The following is a 9,578-nucleotide window of genomic DNA, read 5'->3' on the forward strand; positions in this document are numbered from 1 at the left end:
ATATCATGTTTCTGGCTTCACAGCTACTATATTGATGCTGAATTCTTCAAGGGTTCTTATCTACTACTGGGAAGAATTCATGAGAAAATCTACAAGTCATGTCACATGAGTTTTATTTTTTAAAATAACAGACGCTGTGTCTGTGAATTTTAATCAGTGAACCAAAAAATAAGAGTTCCAAAATTCTAATTCATTTATTTGATTCTAAAATATTCAAAAAACAGGCTCCAAATTATGTCTTAAAAGAAGTGACTAGTAGAAACCTTACAATGAAATAGAGCAAAACAAACATACAGTACTTGATGTGTTTTAAAAGCAATGCTTAACTTCTAAATATTTACCAGGAACATTTGTTTCTTAAAAAAACACATTTTTAAAAGAACTTCAACCCTTTCATTATTAGTATACAAATATCAGGGATAACTTATAAATTATTTTATCATTATTTTTTAATGTTTTAATTGAGGTATAATTGACATAAAACATTACATTGGTCTCAGGCTTACAACATAATCATTCAAATATTTGTATGTATTGTGAAGTGATCAATATAATAAGTCTGGTTAATGTCTGTTGCCATAAACAGTTACAAACTTTTTTTCTTGTGATGAGGACTTTTAAGATCTACTCTCTTAGCACTTAGCAAATATGCAGTATAGTATTTTTTTTTTTTTATTTATGATAGTCACACAGAGAGAGAGAGAGAGAGGCAGAGACACAGGCAGAGGGAGAAGCAGGCTCCATGCACAGGGAGCCCGATGTGGGATTTGATCCCGGGTTTCCAGGATCGTGCCCTGGGCCAAAGGCAGGCGCTAAACCGCTGCGCCACCCAGGGATCCCCAAATATGCAGTATAGTATTAAGTATAGTCACTATCTTGTACATTACATCCCCATGAGTTATTTATTTTGTAGCTGGAAATTTGTGCCTTCTGATTCCCTTCACCCATTTTGCCCACCCTCCACCCTCCAACCCCCAGAAACCACTGATCTGTTCTCTGTATCCATGAGCCTGGTTGTTCTATTTTGCTTTTTTAAGATTCCACATATAATTGAAATCATGTGATATTTGTCCTTGTCTGCCTTATTTCACTTGGCATAACACCCTCAAGGTCCATTCATGTTGTTGTAAACATAAATGGTATATATATGGTGTGTATATATACATATATATTATATATTATATTGGTATATATTGTGTATATATCATATATATTATTAGTATATATTATATATATTATATTTTTATCCATTCATCCATCACTGGACACTTACGTTGTTTCCATATGTTGGCTATTGTAAATAATGCTGTAATGAACATGTGGGTGCAGATATATTCTTGAGTCAGTATTTTCTTTTTTGTTTTTTCAGATAAATACCCAGAAGTGTAATTGCTGGGTCCTATAGTAGTTCTATTTTTAATTTTTTTTTTTGTGGATTGTGAAAGTTTTTTCAAAAATTTATTTATTTTAGAGAGAGAGAGGGAGAGCACAAACGCAGGGGGAGGGGCAGAGGGAGAGGAAGAGAGAGAATCCTCAAGCAGACCCCCGCCTAGTGGGGAGCTGAGCCACCCAGACACACCCCCTTCTTTTAAAGGATCTATTTTTAACTTTTTGAGGAACCCCCCACACTGTTTCCCCTGGTGGCTACACCAATTTACATTCCCACCAACAGTACACAAGGATTCCCCTTTCTCCACATCCTAGCCAACACCTGTTATTTCTTGTCTTTTTATTATACACATTCTAAGAGGTATAAGATGTTATCTCACTGTGGCTTTGATATGCATTTCCTTGATAATCAGTGATGTTGAGCACCTTTTCTTTTTTTTTTTTTTTTTTTGTATATTTGTTTATTGGAGTTCAATTTGCCAACATATAGCACGACACCCAGTGCTCATCCCGTCAAGTGCCTGCCTGAGTGCCCATCACCCCAATCACCCCAACCCCTGCCCACCTCCCTTTCCACTACCCCTTGTTCAATTCCCAGAGTTAAGAGTCTCTCATGTTTTGTCACCCTCACTGATATTTTCACTCATTTTCTCTCTTTTCCCCTTTATTCCCTTTCACTAATTTTTATATTCCCCAAATGAATGAGACCATATAATGTTTGTCCTTCTCTGATTGACTTACTTCACTCAGCATAATACCATCCAGTTCTATTCACATTGAAGCAAATGGTGGGTATTTGTCATTTCTAATGGCTGAGTAATATTCCATTGTATACATAAACCACATCTTCTTTATCCATTCATCTTTCGATGGACACTGAGGCTCCTTCCACAGTTTGGCTATTGTGGACATTGCTGCTATAAACATTGGGGTGCAGGTGTCCTAGTGTTTCACTGCATCTGTATCTTTGGGGTAAATCCCCAGCAGTGCAATTGCTGGGTAGTAGGGTAGTTTTCTTTTTAACTCTTTGAGGAACCTCCACACAGATTTCCAGAGTGGCTGCACCAGTTCACATTCCCACCAACAGTGCGAGAGGGTTCCCCCTTCTCCACATCCTCTCCAACATTTGTTGTTTCCTGTCTTGTTAATTTTCACCATAATCACTGGGGTGAGGTGGTATCTCATTGTGGTCTTGATTTGTATTTCCCCGATGGCAAGTGATGTGGAGCATTTTCTCATGTGCTTGTTGGCATGTCTATGTCTTCTTTGGTGAAATTTCTATTCATGTCTTTTGCCCATTTCATGATTGGATTGTTTCTTTGCTGTTGAGTTTAATAAGTTCATTATAGATCTTGGATACTAGCCCTTAATCTGATATGTCATTTGCAAATATCTTCTCCCATTCTGTAGGTTGTCTTTTAGTTTTGTTGACTGTTTCTTTTGCTGTGCAGAAGCTTTTTATCTTGATTAACTCCCAATAATTCATTTTTGCTTTTGTTTCCCTTGCCTTCATAGATGTATCTTGCAAGAAGTTGCTGTGGCCAAGTTCAAAAAAGGTGTTGCCTGTGTTCTCCTCTATGATTTTGATGGAATCTTGTCTCACATTTAGATCTTTCATCCATTTTGAGTTTATCTTTGTATATGGTGTAAGAGAATGGTCTAGTTTCATTCTTCTGCATGTGGATGCCCAATTTTCCCAGCACCATTTATTGAAGAGACTGTCCTTTTTCCAGTGGATAGTCTTTCCTGATTTGTCAAATATTAATTGACCATAGAGTTGAGGGCCCATTTCTGGGTTCTCTATTCTCTTCCATTGATCTATGTGTCTGTTTTGTAAAGCTGAGCACCTTTTCATGTACCTATTGGCCACCTCTAGATCTTCTTTGAAAAAATATCTGTACAGATCTTCTGCCCATTTTTTTAAAGATTTTATTTTCAGATAATGTCTACTCCCAACATGGAGTCTAAGCCCACAAACCTGAGACCAAGAGCAGCACACTCCACCCACTAAACCAGCCAGGTGCCCCTCTCTGCCCACTTTTTAATCAGATTGGTTGGGTTTTTTGCCATCAAATTATATGAGTTCTCTATATATTTTGGATATTAACCCCTTAATAGATATATGATTTCCAAATGTGTTCTCCAGTTCAGGTGGTTGCCTTTTCATGTTGTTGATTTTGATGATTTCCTTTGCTGTGCAGAAGCATTTTAGTTTGATGTAGTCTCACTTGTTTATTTTTGCTCTTGTTGCCTTTGCTTTTGGTGTCAGATCCAAAAAATCATCACCAAAACCAATGCAATGAGCTTCTAGCCTATTCTTTCTGCTAGAGGCTATATAAATAACTTTTATTATTTAGACAATTACCAATTTTAATCGCTACTTCTAACTATAATTTTAGCTTCTGTATTCAAATGATATATCTTAAATGCTCAATGATTCAAACTTTTCATTAACTCATATTACCATGACCATTAACACCCTCAATCCCACCCTTATTATGTCTAAGATATTACAGTTAATTGGCAACAAGCTTCCTTATTTAGTTTTGCAAATAATAATTCATTCAGGACTGTACTGTCACAAAATTTTACACGTACTTCCCTGGTTTATAATAATACCCTAGACTCACTGTGATATTAGCACAGTACTTATTCCAAAGTACTTGAAAATATGTGCAAATATATGTTAATATTTATAATAGGGAATGCAGAACATATTTTTAAACTTTATACAGACTACTGACACCTAAGCACTCTATAATTACATAGTTCCCTGATACTCCTTAATAAGCATAAATGGGGTAATCTCCTGAAGTTTATTCTTTTTATACAGTCATTCACTAGGCAGCTAGCCCAGATAGTTAGATACATGCCATTTAAAATAAATATTAACATTGTTATCAATACATGCCATTTAAAATAAATATTAACATTGTTACCTTATCAGTAACAATCTAAAGAGTTATAAATCTAATCAACTAGTTTGCTATAAAGTTGGAAGTTAAGGAAGGCTCTTGAGGAGATGGCATCCAAGCCAAGACCTAAGGATGAGAAAAAGCCACAGGAAGAGCAGAGAGATGAGTGGTTTAGTGGGAACAACACATTGCTGTCTGTTGGCTTGTGTAACATTGAAAGAACTCCAGTGTGGTGAGTGGACAGAGAAGACAACTTTAGCATAAGATGATACTCGAGAGAAAATAAAAAACAGATTTCCCCTATTTTTCTACATTTTTATTTAAATTCCAGTTAGTTAACATAAGAGCTTTAGAGAGAAGTCTGAATTTTATTCTGGGTATAATAGGAAATCATTGAAGGATTCAACAGAGAAAAGGCACATAATCTGAAGTATATTTTTTTGTTTTCTTTTTTCTCTTAAGATTTTTATTTTTAAGTAATGTCTCCACCCACTGTGGGCTCCTTGGAATTTTTTCATGTAGACAATTGTGTCATCTGCAAATAGAAATAGTTTTATTTCTTTTTTCCATTCTGTAGGCCCAGGGTCCTGGGATCAAGCCCCACAAGAGGCTCCCTCCTCAGCAGGGAGTCTGCTTCTCCCTCTGCCCCTCTCCCTACTCGTGCTCACTTTCTCTTAAATAAATAAATAAAATCTTTAAGAAATTTTACAATTAGCATCACACTTAATGCTAAAAAAAATAAATGCTTTCTCCCTAAGATTGGAAACAAGATAAGGATGTCTATTCTCACCACTGTTATTGAGCATACTACTTGAAGTTCTACCCATCACAAAAGTCAAGAAAAGAACTTAGAGAAGCTAATGCTGGAGATAATAATCTGAAAGTTTTCAGGATATTGATGGTATTTAAAGCTGTCAAAATATGTAAGATCACGAGGGAAGAAAAAAGTAGTAGGACACAGCCTTGAGGAACTCCAATATTTAAGTACTAGTTTAAGAAGAGGGAGCTTGCAAAAACCAAGGAAGAGGCACCAAAGAAATTAAAAGAGATATATGTTTCATAGAGAAGGTGCTCAACAGTGTGGAATGCTACTGAGAATCTAAATAAGATGAAGAAAGAAAAGCTTCTATTGAATTTAGCAGCATGAAAGTTGGTGAGAACTATATTAATAAGAACTGACTTCAGAATCAAGAAACAACAAAAAAATCAAGATAAATCCAAATAACAATTTGATTCCCCCCCCCCACACACACACACACACAACCAAAGGTCTGGAGATGAGCTGCTACAGGCACTAGTTGGCAGCTGCATGTTGGAGCTGCTATGATTCCCTTGGACTTTCTCTGATGACTGTGTGATGGGTGCCATTACTCTGACTCGTGTAAAAGGTGGTGGGGAGGGGGTTGGAAGCAAAGTTGTGGAGCGCATAGCATATGTCCCTTTGTTAAGAATAGAAGAGCTTTCCAGGGCACTTGGGTGGCTTAGTCAGTTAAGCATCTGACTCTTGATCTTAGCTCAGGTCTTGATCTCAGGGTTGTGAGTTCGAGTCCTATCTCAGGCTCTATACCCCGCTTAAAGAAAAACTCAAAAGAAACTCTTATCTTCAGAATTTTTTTGTATCTCATCAGTCAGAACTATGTCACACAGTCACCCTGAACTGCAAGGGAAGCTCTGGGAAGATGAGAGTTTAATTTTTCTAGCCTCTGCAGAAAAAGTGAATAAGGGAAAAGGGCTGGGAATGAAGGGCTTTGTCAATCAAAAGTGCCTGCCACAGTGACCCTGTGGCAGTTTTAGTGGTGTGGTGAGAATAAAACCAAATTATATTGTAGACTGAAGAGTGAATTGGAGCCACACCTCCAGCATGTCCTCCTGTGTCATGTCATCTGCTTTGCATAATCTCTACTCAAAATGGACCTTAACTGCTCCTGTTCCACCAGTGGCTCCTGCATCTATGCTGGCCCCTGCAAATGCAGAGTGCAAATGTCCCTCCTAAAGAAGAGCTGCAGCTCCTGCTGCCCTATGGGCAGTGCCAAGTATGCCCAGGACTGCATCTGCAAGGAGGCATCAGACAAGTGCAGCTGCTGTGCCTGTTCCAGATGTAAATAGAGCAATATATACAAACCTGCAGTTTTATTTTGTTGTTGTTTAGTTTTTATTTCATAATCATAAATTTAACTCTGCAATCCAGCTAGACTTGGAGGGGAGTAAGGAAAATATGGAACCCATAGAATTGTAGAGAGAGCACAAAGATGACACAATTTGACACAAGTCAAATTTATTAGATTTGTCCACATTCACCGATGGTGATTTTCTTGCTGGTCTGGCCAAAGACCACATGCGTGCATCCAATCACTTAGTCTTGGCAGTACAGATAAGAAACTGGGAACCATTTGTGTTGGGTCCAGCATTTGCCATGGACAAGATGCCAGAATCCCTGTGCTTTAGGATGAAATTCACATCATGGAATCTCTCCCCATAGATGGACTTGCTGCCAGTGCCATTTTGGCTGTGAAGTCACCTCCCTGGCACATAAATCCTGCAATAATCTTGTGAAAGCAGGAAATTTTATAATCAATTTATTTTTCCCCAGTTTTCAGAGCATGAACGTTTTCTGGTATCTTAGGAACGTTGTCTACAAACAGCTCAAAGGAGATGCGGCCCAAGGGCTCATGATCCGAAGAACACAGTGGGGTTGAACATGGCTGGGCCGCAGGGTCAGCTGATAGATGGCGGCGTCTGCCCAAATTTGAAGTTTCAAAACATTTTTTCATAATACACTGCCCTGCTTGCTACATTCCTGTTTCTAAAACACATGAATTCTAACAAAGTTGTTGACTTAAAAGAAAGTGAATTGGAGGAGAAATAGCAAAACACAACAGATAGAAACATTCTCTGTTCATTTGGCTAGAAGTTTAGCTGCATGGAGGAGCAGAGCAGTGGGATGGTGTCTAGACCGGTATTTAAAGGCTAGATTTAAGGTCGCGCTTAACATGAAGTAGACTGTTTGTAAAATGACAGGAATAATGGTAGTGAAGAGAGGAGACCCTAATGATGCAAGGAGTCAAGAAGATGCAGAAAAAAGTCCAAAAAGCTCATGCCCATGGATTCCAACCTGTGTGATCTTTCCTTCCTGACCATCTATCTGCCTATGGTCTTTGGATTACTTAGCCACCCTCTACAACTGTGTCAGGTAATTCCTTGCAATAAACCCCTTAAGATGTCTGGTTCTGCTTCTCTGGTTAAATCCTGACATTGAATTTGATCCTTGAAAAGTCATTGAAAAGACAGTATAGTAATGCACTGGTTTCTATTAAAGCAGAGAGGAGTTACACTTGAGCTAAGAGGAATGAAGACTTCCAAAGTGAGATTTCACTTAAACTGAATTTTAAAGAATTATTAAAAATTGGGATGCCTGGGTGGCTCAGTTGGTTAAGCATCTGCATTCAGCTCAGGTCATAATCTCAGGATTCTGGGATCCAGCTCCACATCAGGTTCCCTGCTCAACAGGGAGCCTGCTTCTTCCTCTCCTTCTTTTTTTTTTTTTTTTTTTTTTTTTTTTTTTTTTTTTCTTCCTCTCCTTCTTCTGCTCCCCCTGCTGTGTTCTCTCTCTTTCTCTCTCTCAAATAAATAAATAAATATCTTTTTAAAAAATAATTATTAAAAATTAATAAGGTAAGGCAGGATTGGGAGCAGTGGAAAGCTAGTGAGCCAGCTCACTGGAAGAAACAAAATTTGTAGTGTATATACCTGGTGTATATACTCCCACCATGGCCAATATCAAGCTAACAACATTCTGATGTTACAAAATACAGAATTAGAAAAAAAAATGCACACAGTTGGCTTTTGCAAGTCCAACCACTAAGGAGAAGGTAAAGGGAGAACAGAATATACAACAAAAAAGTAAACACCAAACTTCTTTCTTCTACAATACACAATCATGGAAAAAATATCCAGTGGACACCCTTTCCCACACAGTTGTCATTGCAGTAAAAGAGTAAACTTCAGAAGCATGCCTACAGCATTTGGCAGCTTGCCAATAATAAACACTACAATAATAAATTCAACTAAGAAATTTCTAAACATTGTCCTAAAGAATGTTAGTTCTTTAGTTATGATAATGTTAGTTGCCTAAGATCAATGACAAGTAAATGCAGAGATGTGATTCAAACCCTAGGCAGTGCACAGAGAATGCTCTTTCCACTATAAAATGCTTCCTCACTACCATATCCTATTAAAAGATCTAAACCAAGAGACCACAATTTGTAACACCAGGAAAATCCTTATACACTCCCTGTTAGTCTGGGATCCAATTTTTTAGAATTTCTGTAGTAAGATAAAAATATCCATTTCGTTTTGCAGTAATTTAAAAGCCAATCTCTAACCTATTTATGTATGTCTAATTGATTTGTTACAAAGATGCTAATGCCATTCAATGGGGAAAGAATAGTCCCTTTAACAAATGGTGCTGGAACAACTGGATTCAAAAGGATGAAATTTGACCTGACTCACATCATACAAAAAAAGTTAACTCAAAATGGGTTAATGACTTAAATATGAGAGCAAAAACCATAAAACTCCTAGAAGAAAACACAGGAGTAAATTGACATGATCCAGGATTCAGGAATGATTTCTCAGATATACCAACAAAACTTTGAATAACATAAATTGGACTTCATCAAAATCAAAAACTTCTATGCATCGAAGAACATCCTCAAAAAGATGGAAAGAAAATCTACAGAACAGGAGAAAATATTTGCAAATCATATATGTAGTGTCCAGAATATCAAGAATTCTCACAACCCAACAACAAAAAGACAAAAAAAATCTGATTTCAAAATGCACAAAGGACTTGATTACACATTTATCTAAAGAAGATACACAAAGAGCCAACAAATACATGGAAAAAATGAACATCATTAACCACTAGGTAAATGCAAATCAAAACCATAATGAAATGGGACGCCAGGGTGGCTCAATGATTGAGCATCTGCCTGTGGCTCAGGTCATGATCCCAAGGTCCTGGGATCAAGTCCCACGTTGGGCTCCTTGCAGGTAGCCTGCTTCTCCCTCTGCCTATGTCTCTGCCTCTCCCTCTCTCTCTCTCTCTCTGTCTCTAATGAATAAATGAAATCTTTAAAAAAAAAAAACCATAATGAAGAACTACTTCATATGCCCCAGGACGTAGCTATAACTTTAAAAAATAGTAACTAAGTATTGGCGAATGTGTGAGAAACTGAAATTTCAGGAAATTGGTGATGAGGATATAAAATAGTT

At 37.4% G+C, this 9,578-nt stretch overlaps 1 pseudogene; it reads left to right on the forward strand.

Annotated features, from left to right (window-relative positions):
• The first annotated feature begins 2,305 nt into the window (after positions 1 to 2,305).
• Positions 2,306 to 7,831, forward strand: LOC144280580 (metallothionein-1 pseudogene; annotated as a pseudogene).
• The last annotated feature ends 1,747 nt before the right edge of the window (positions 7,832 to 9,578 follow it).

This window comes from Canis aureus, chromosome 12 (assembly GCF_053574225.1).
Source record: "Canis aureus isolate CA01 chromosome 12, VMU_Caureus_v.1.0, whole genome shotgun sequence".
NCBI classification, from domain to species: Eukaryota; Metazoa; Chordata; class Mammalia; order Carnivora; family Canidae; genus Canis; species Canis aureus.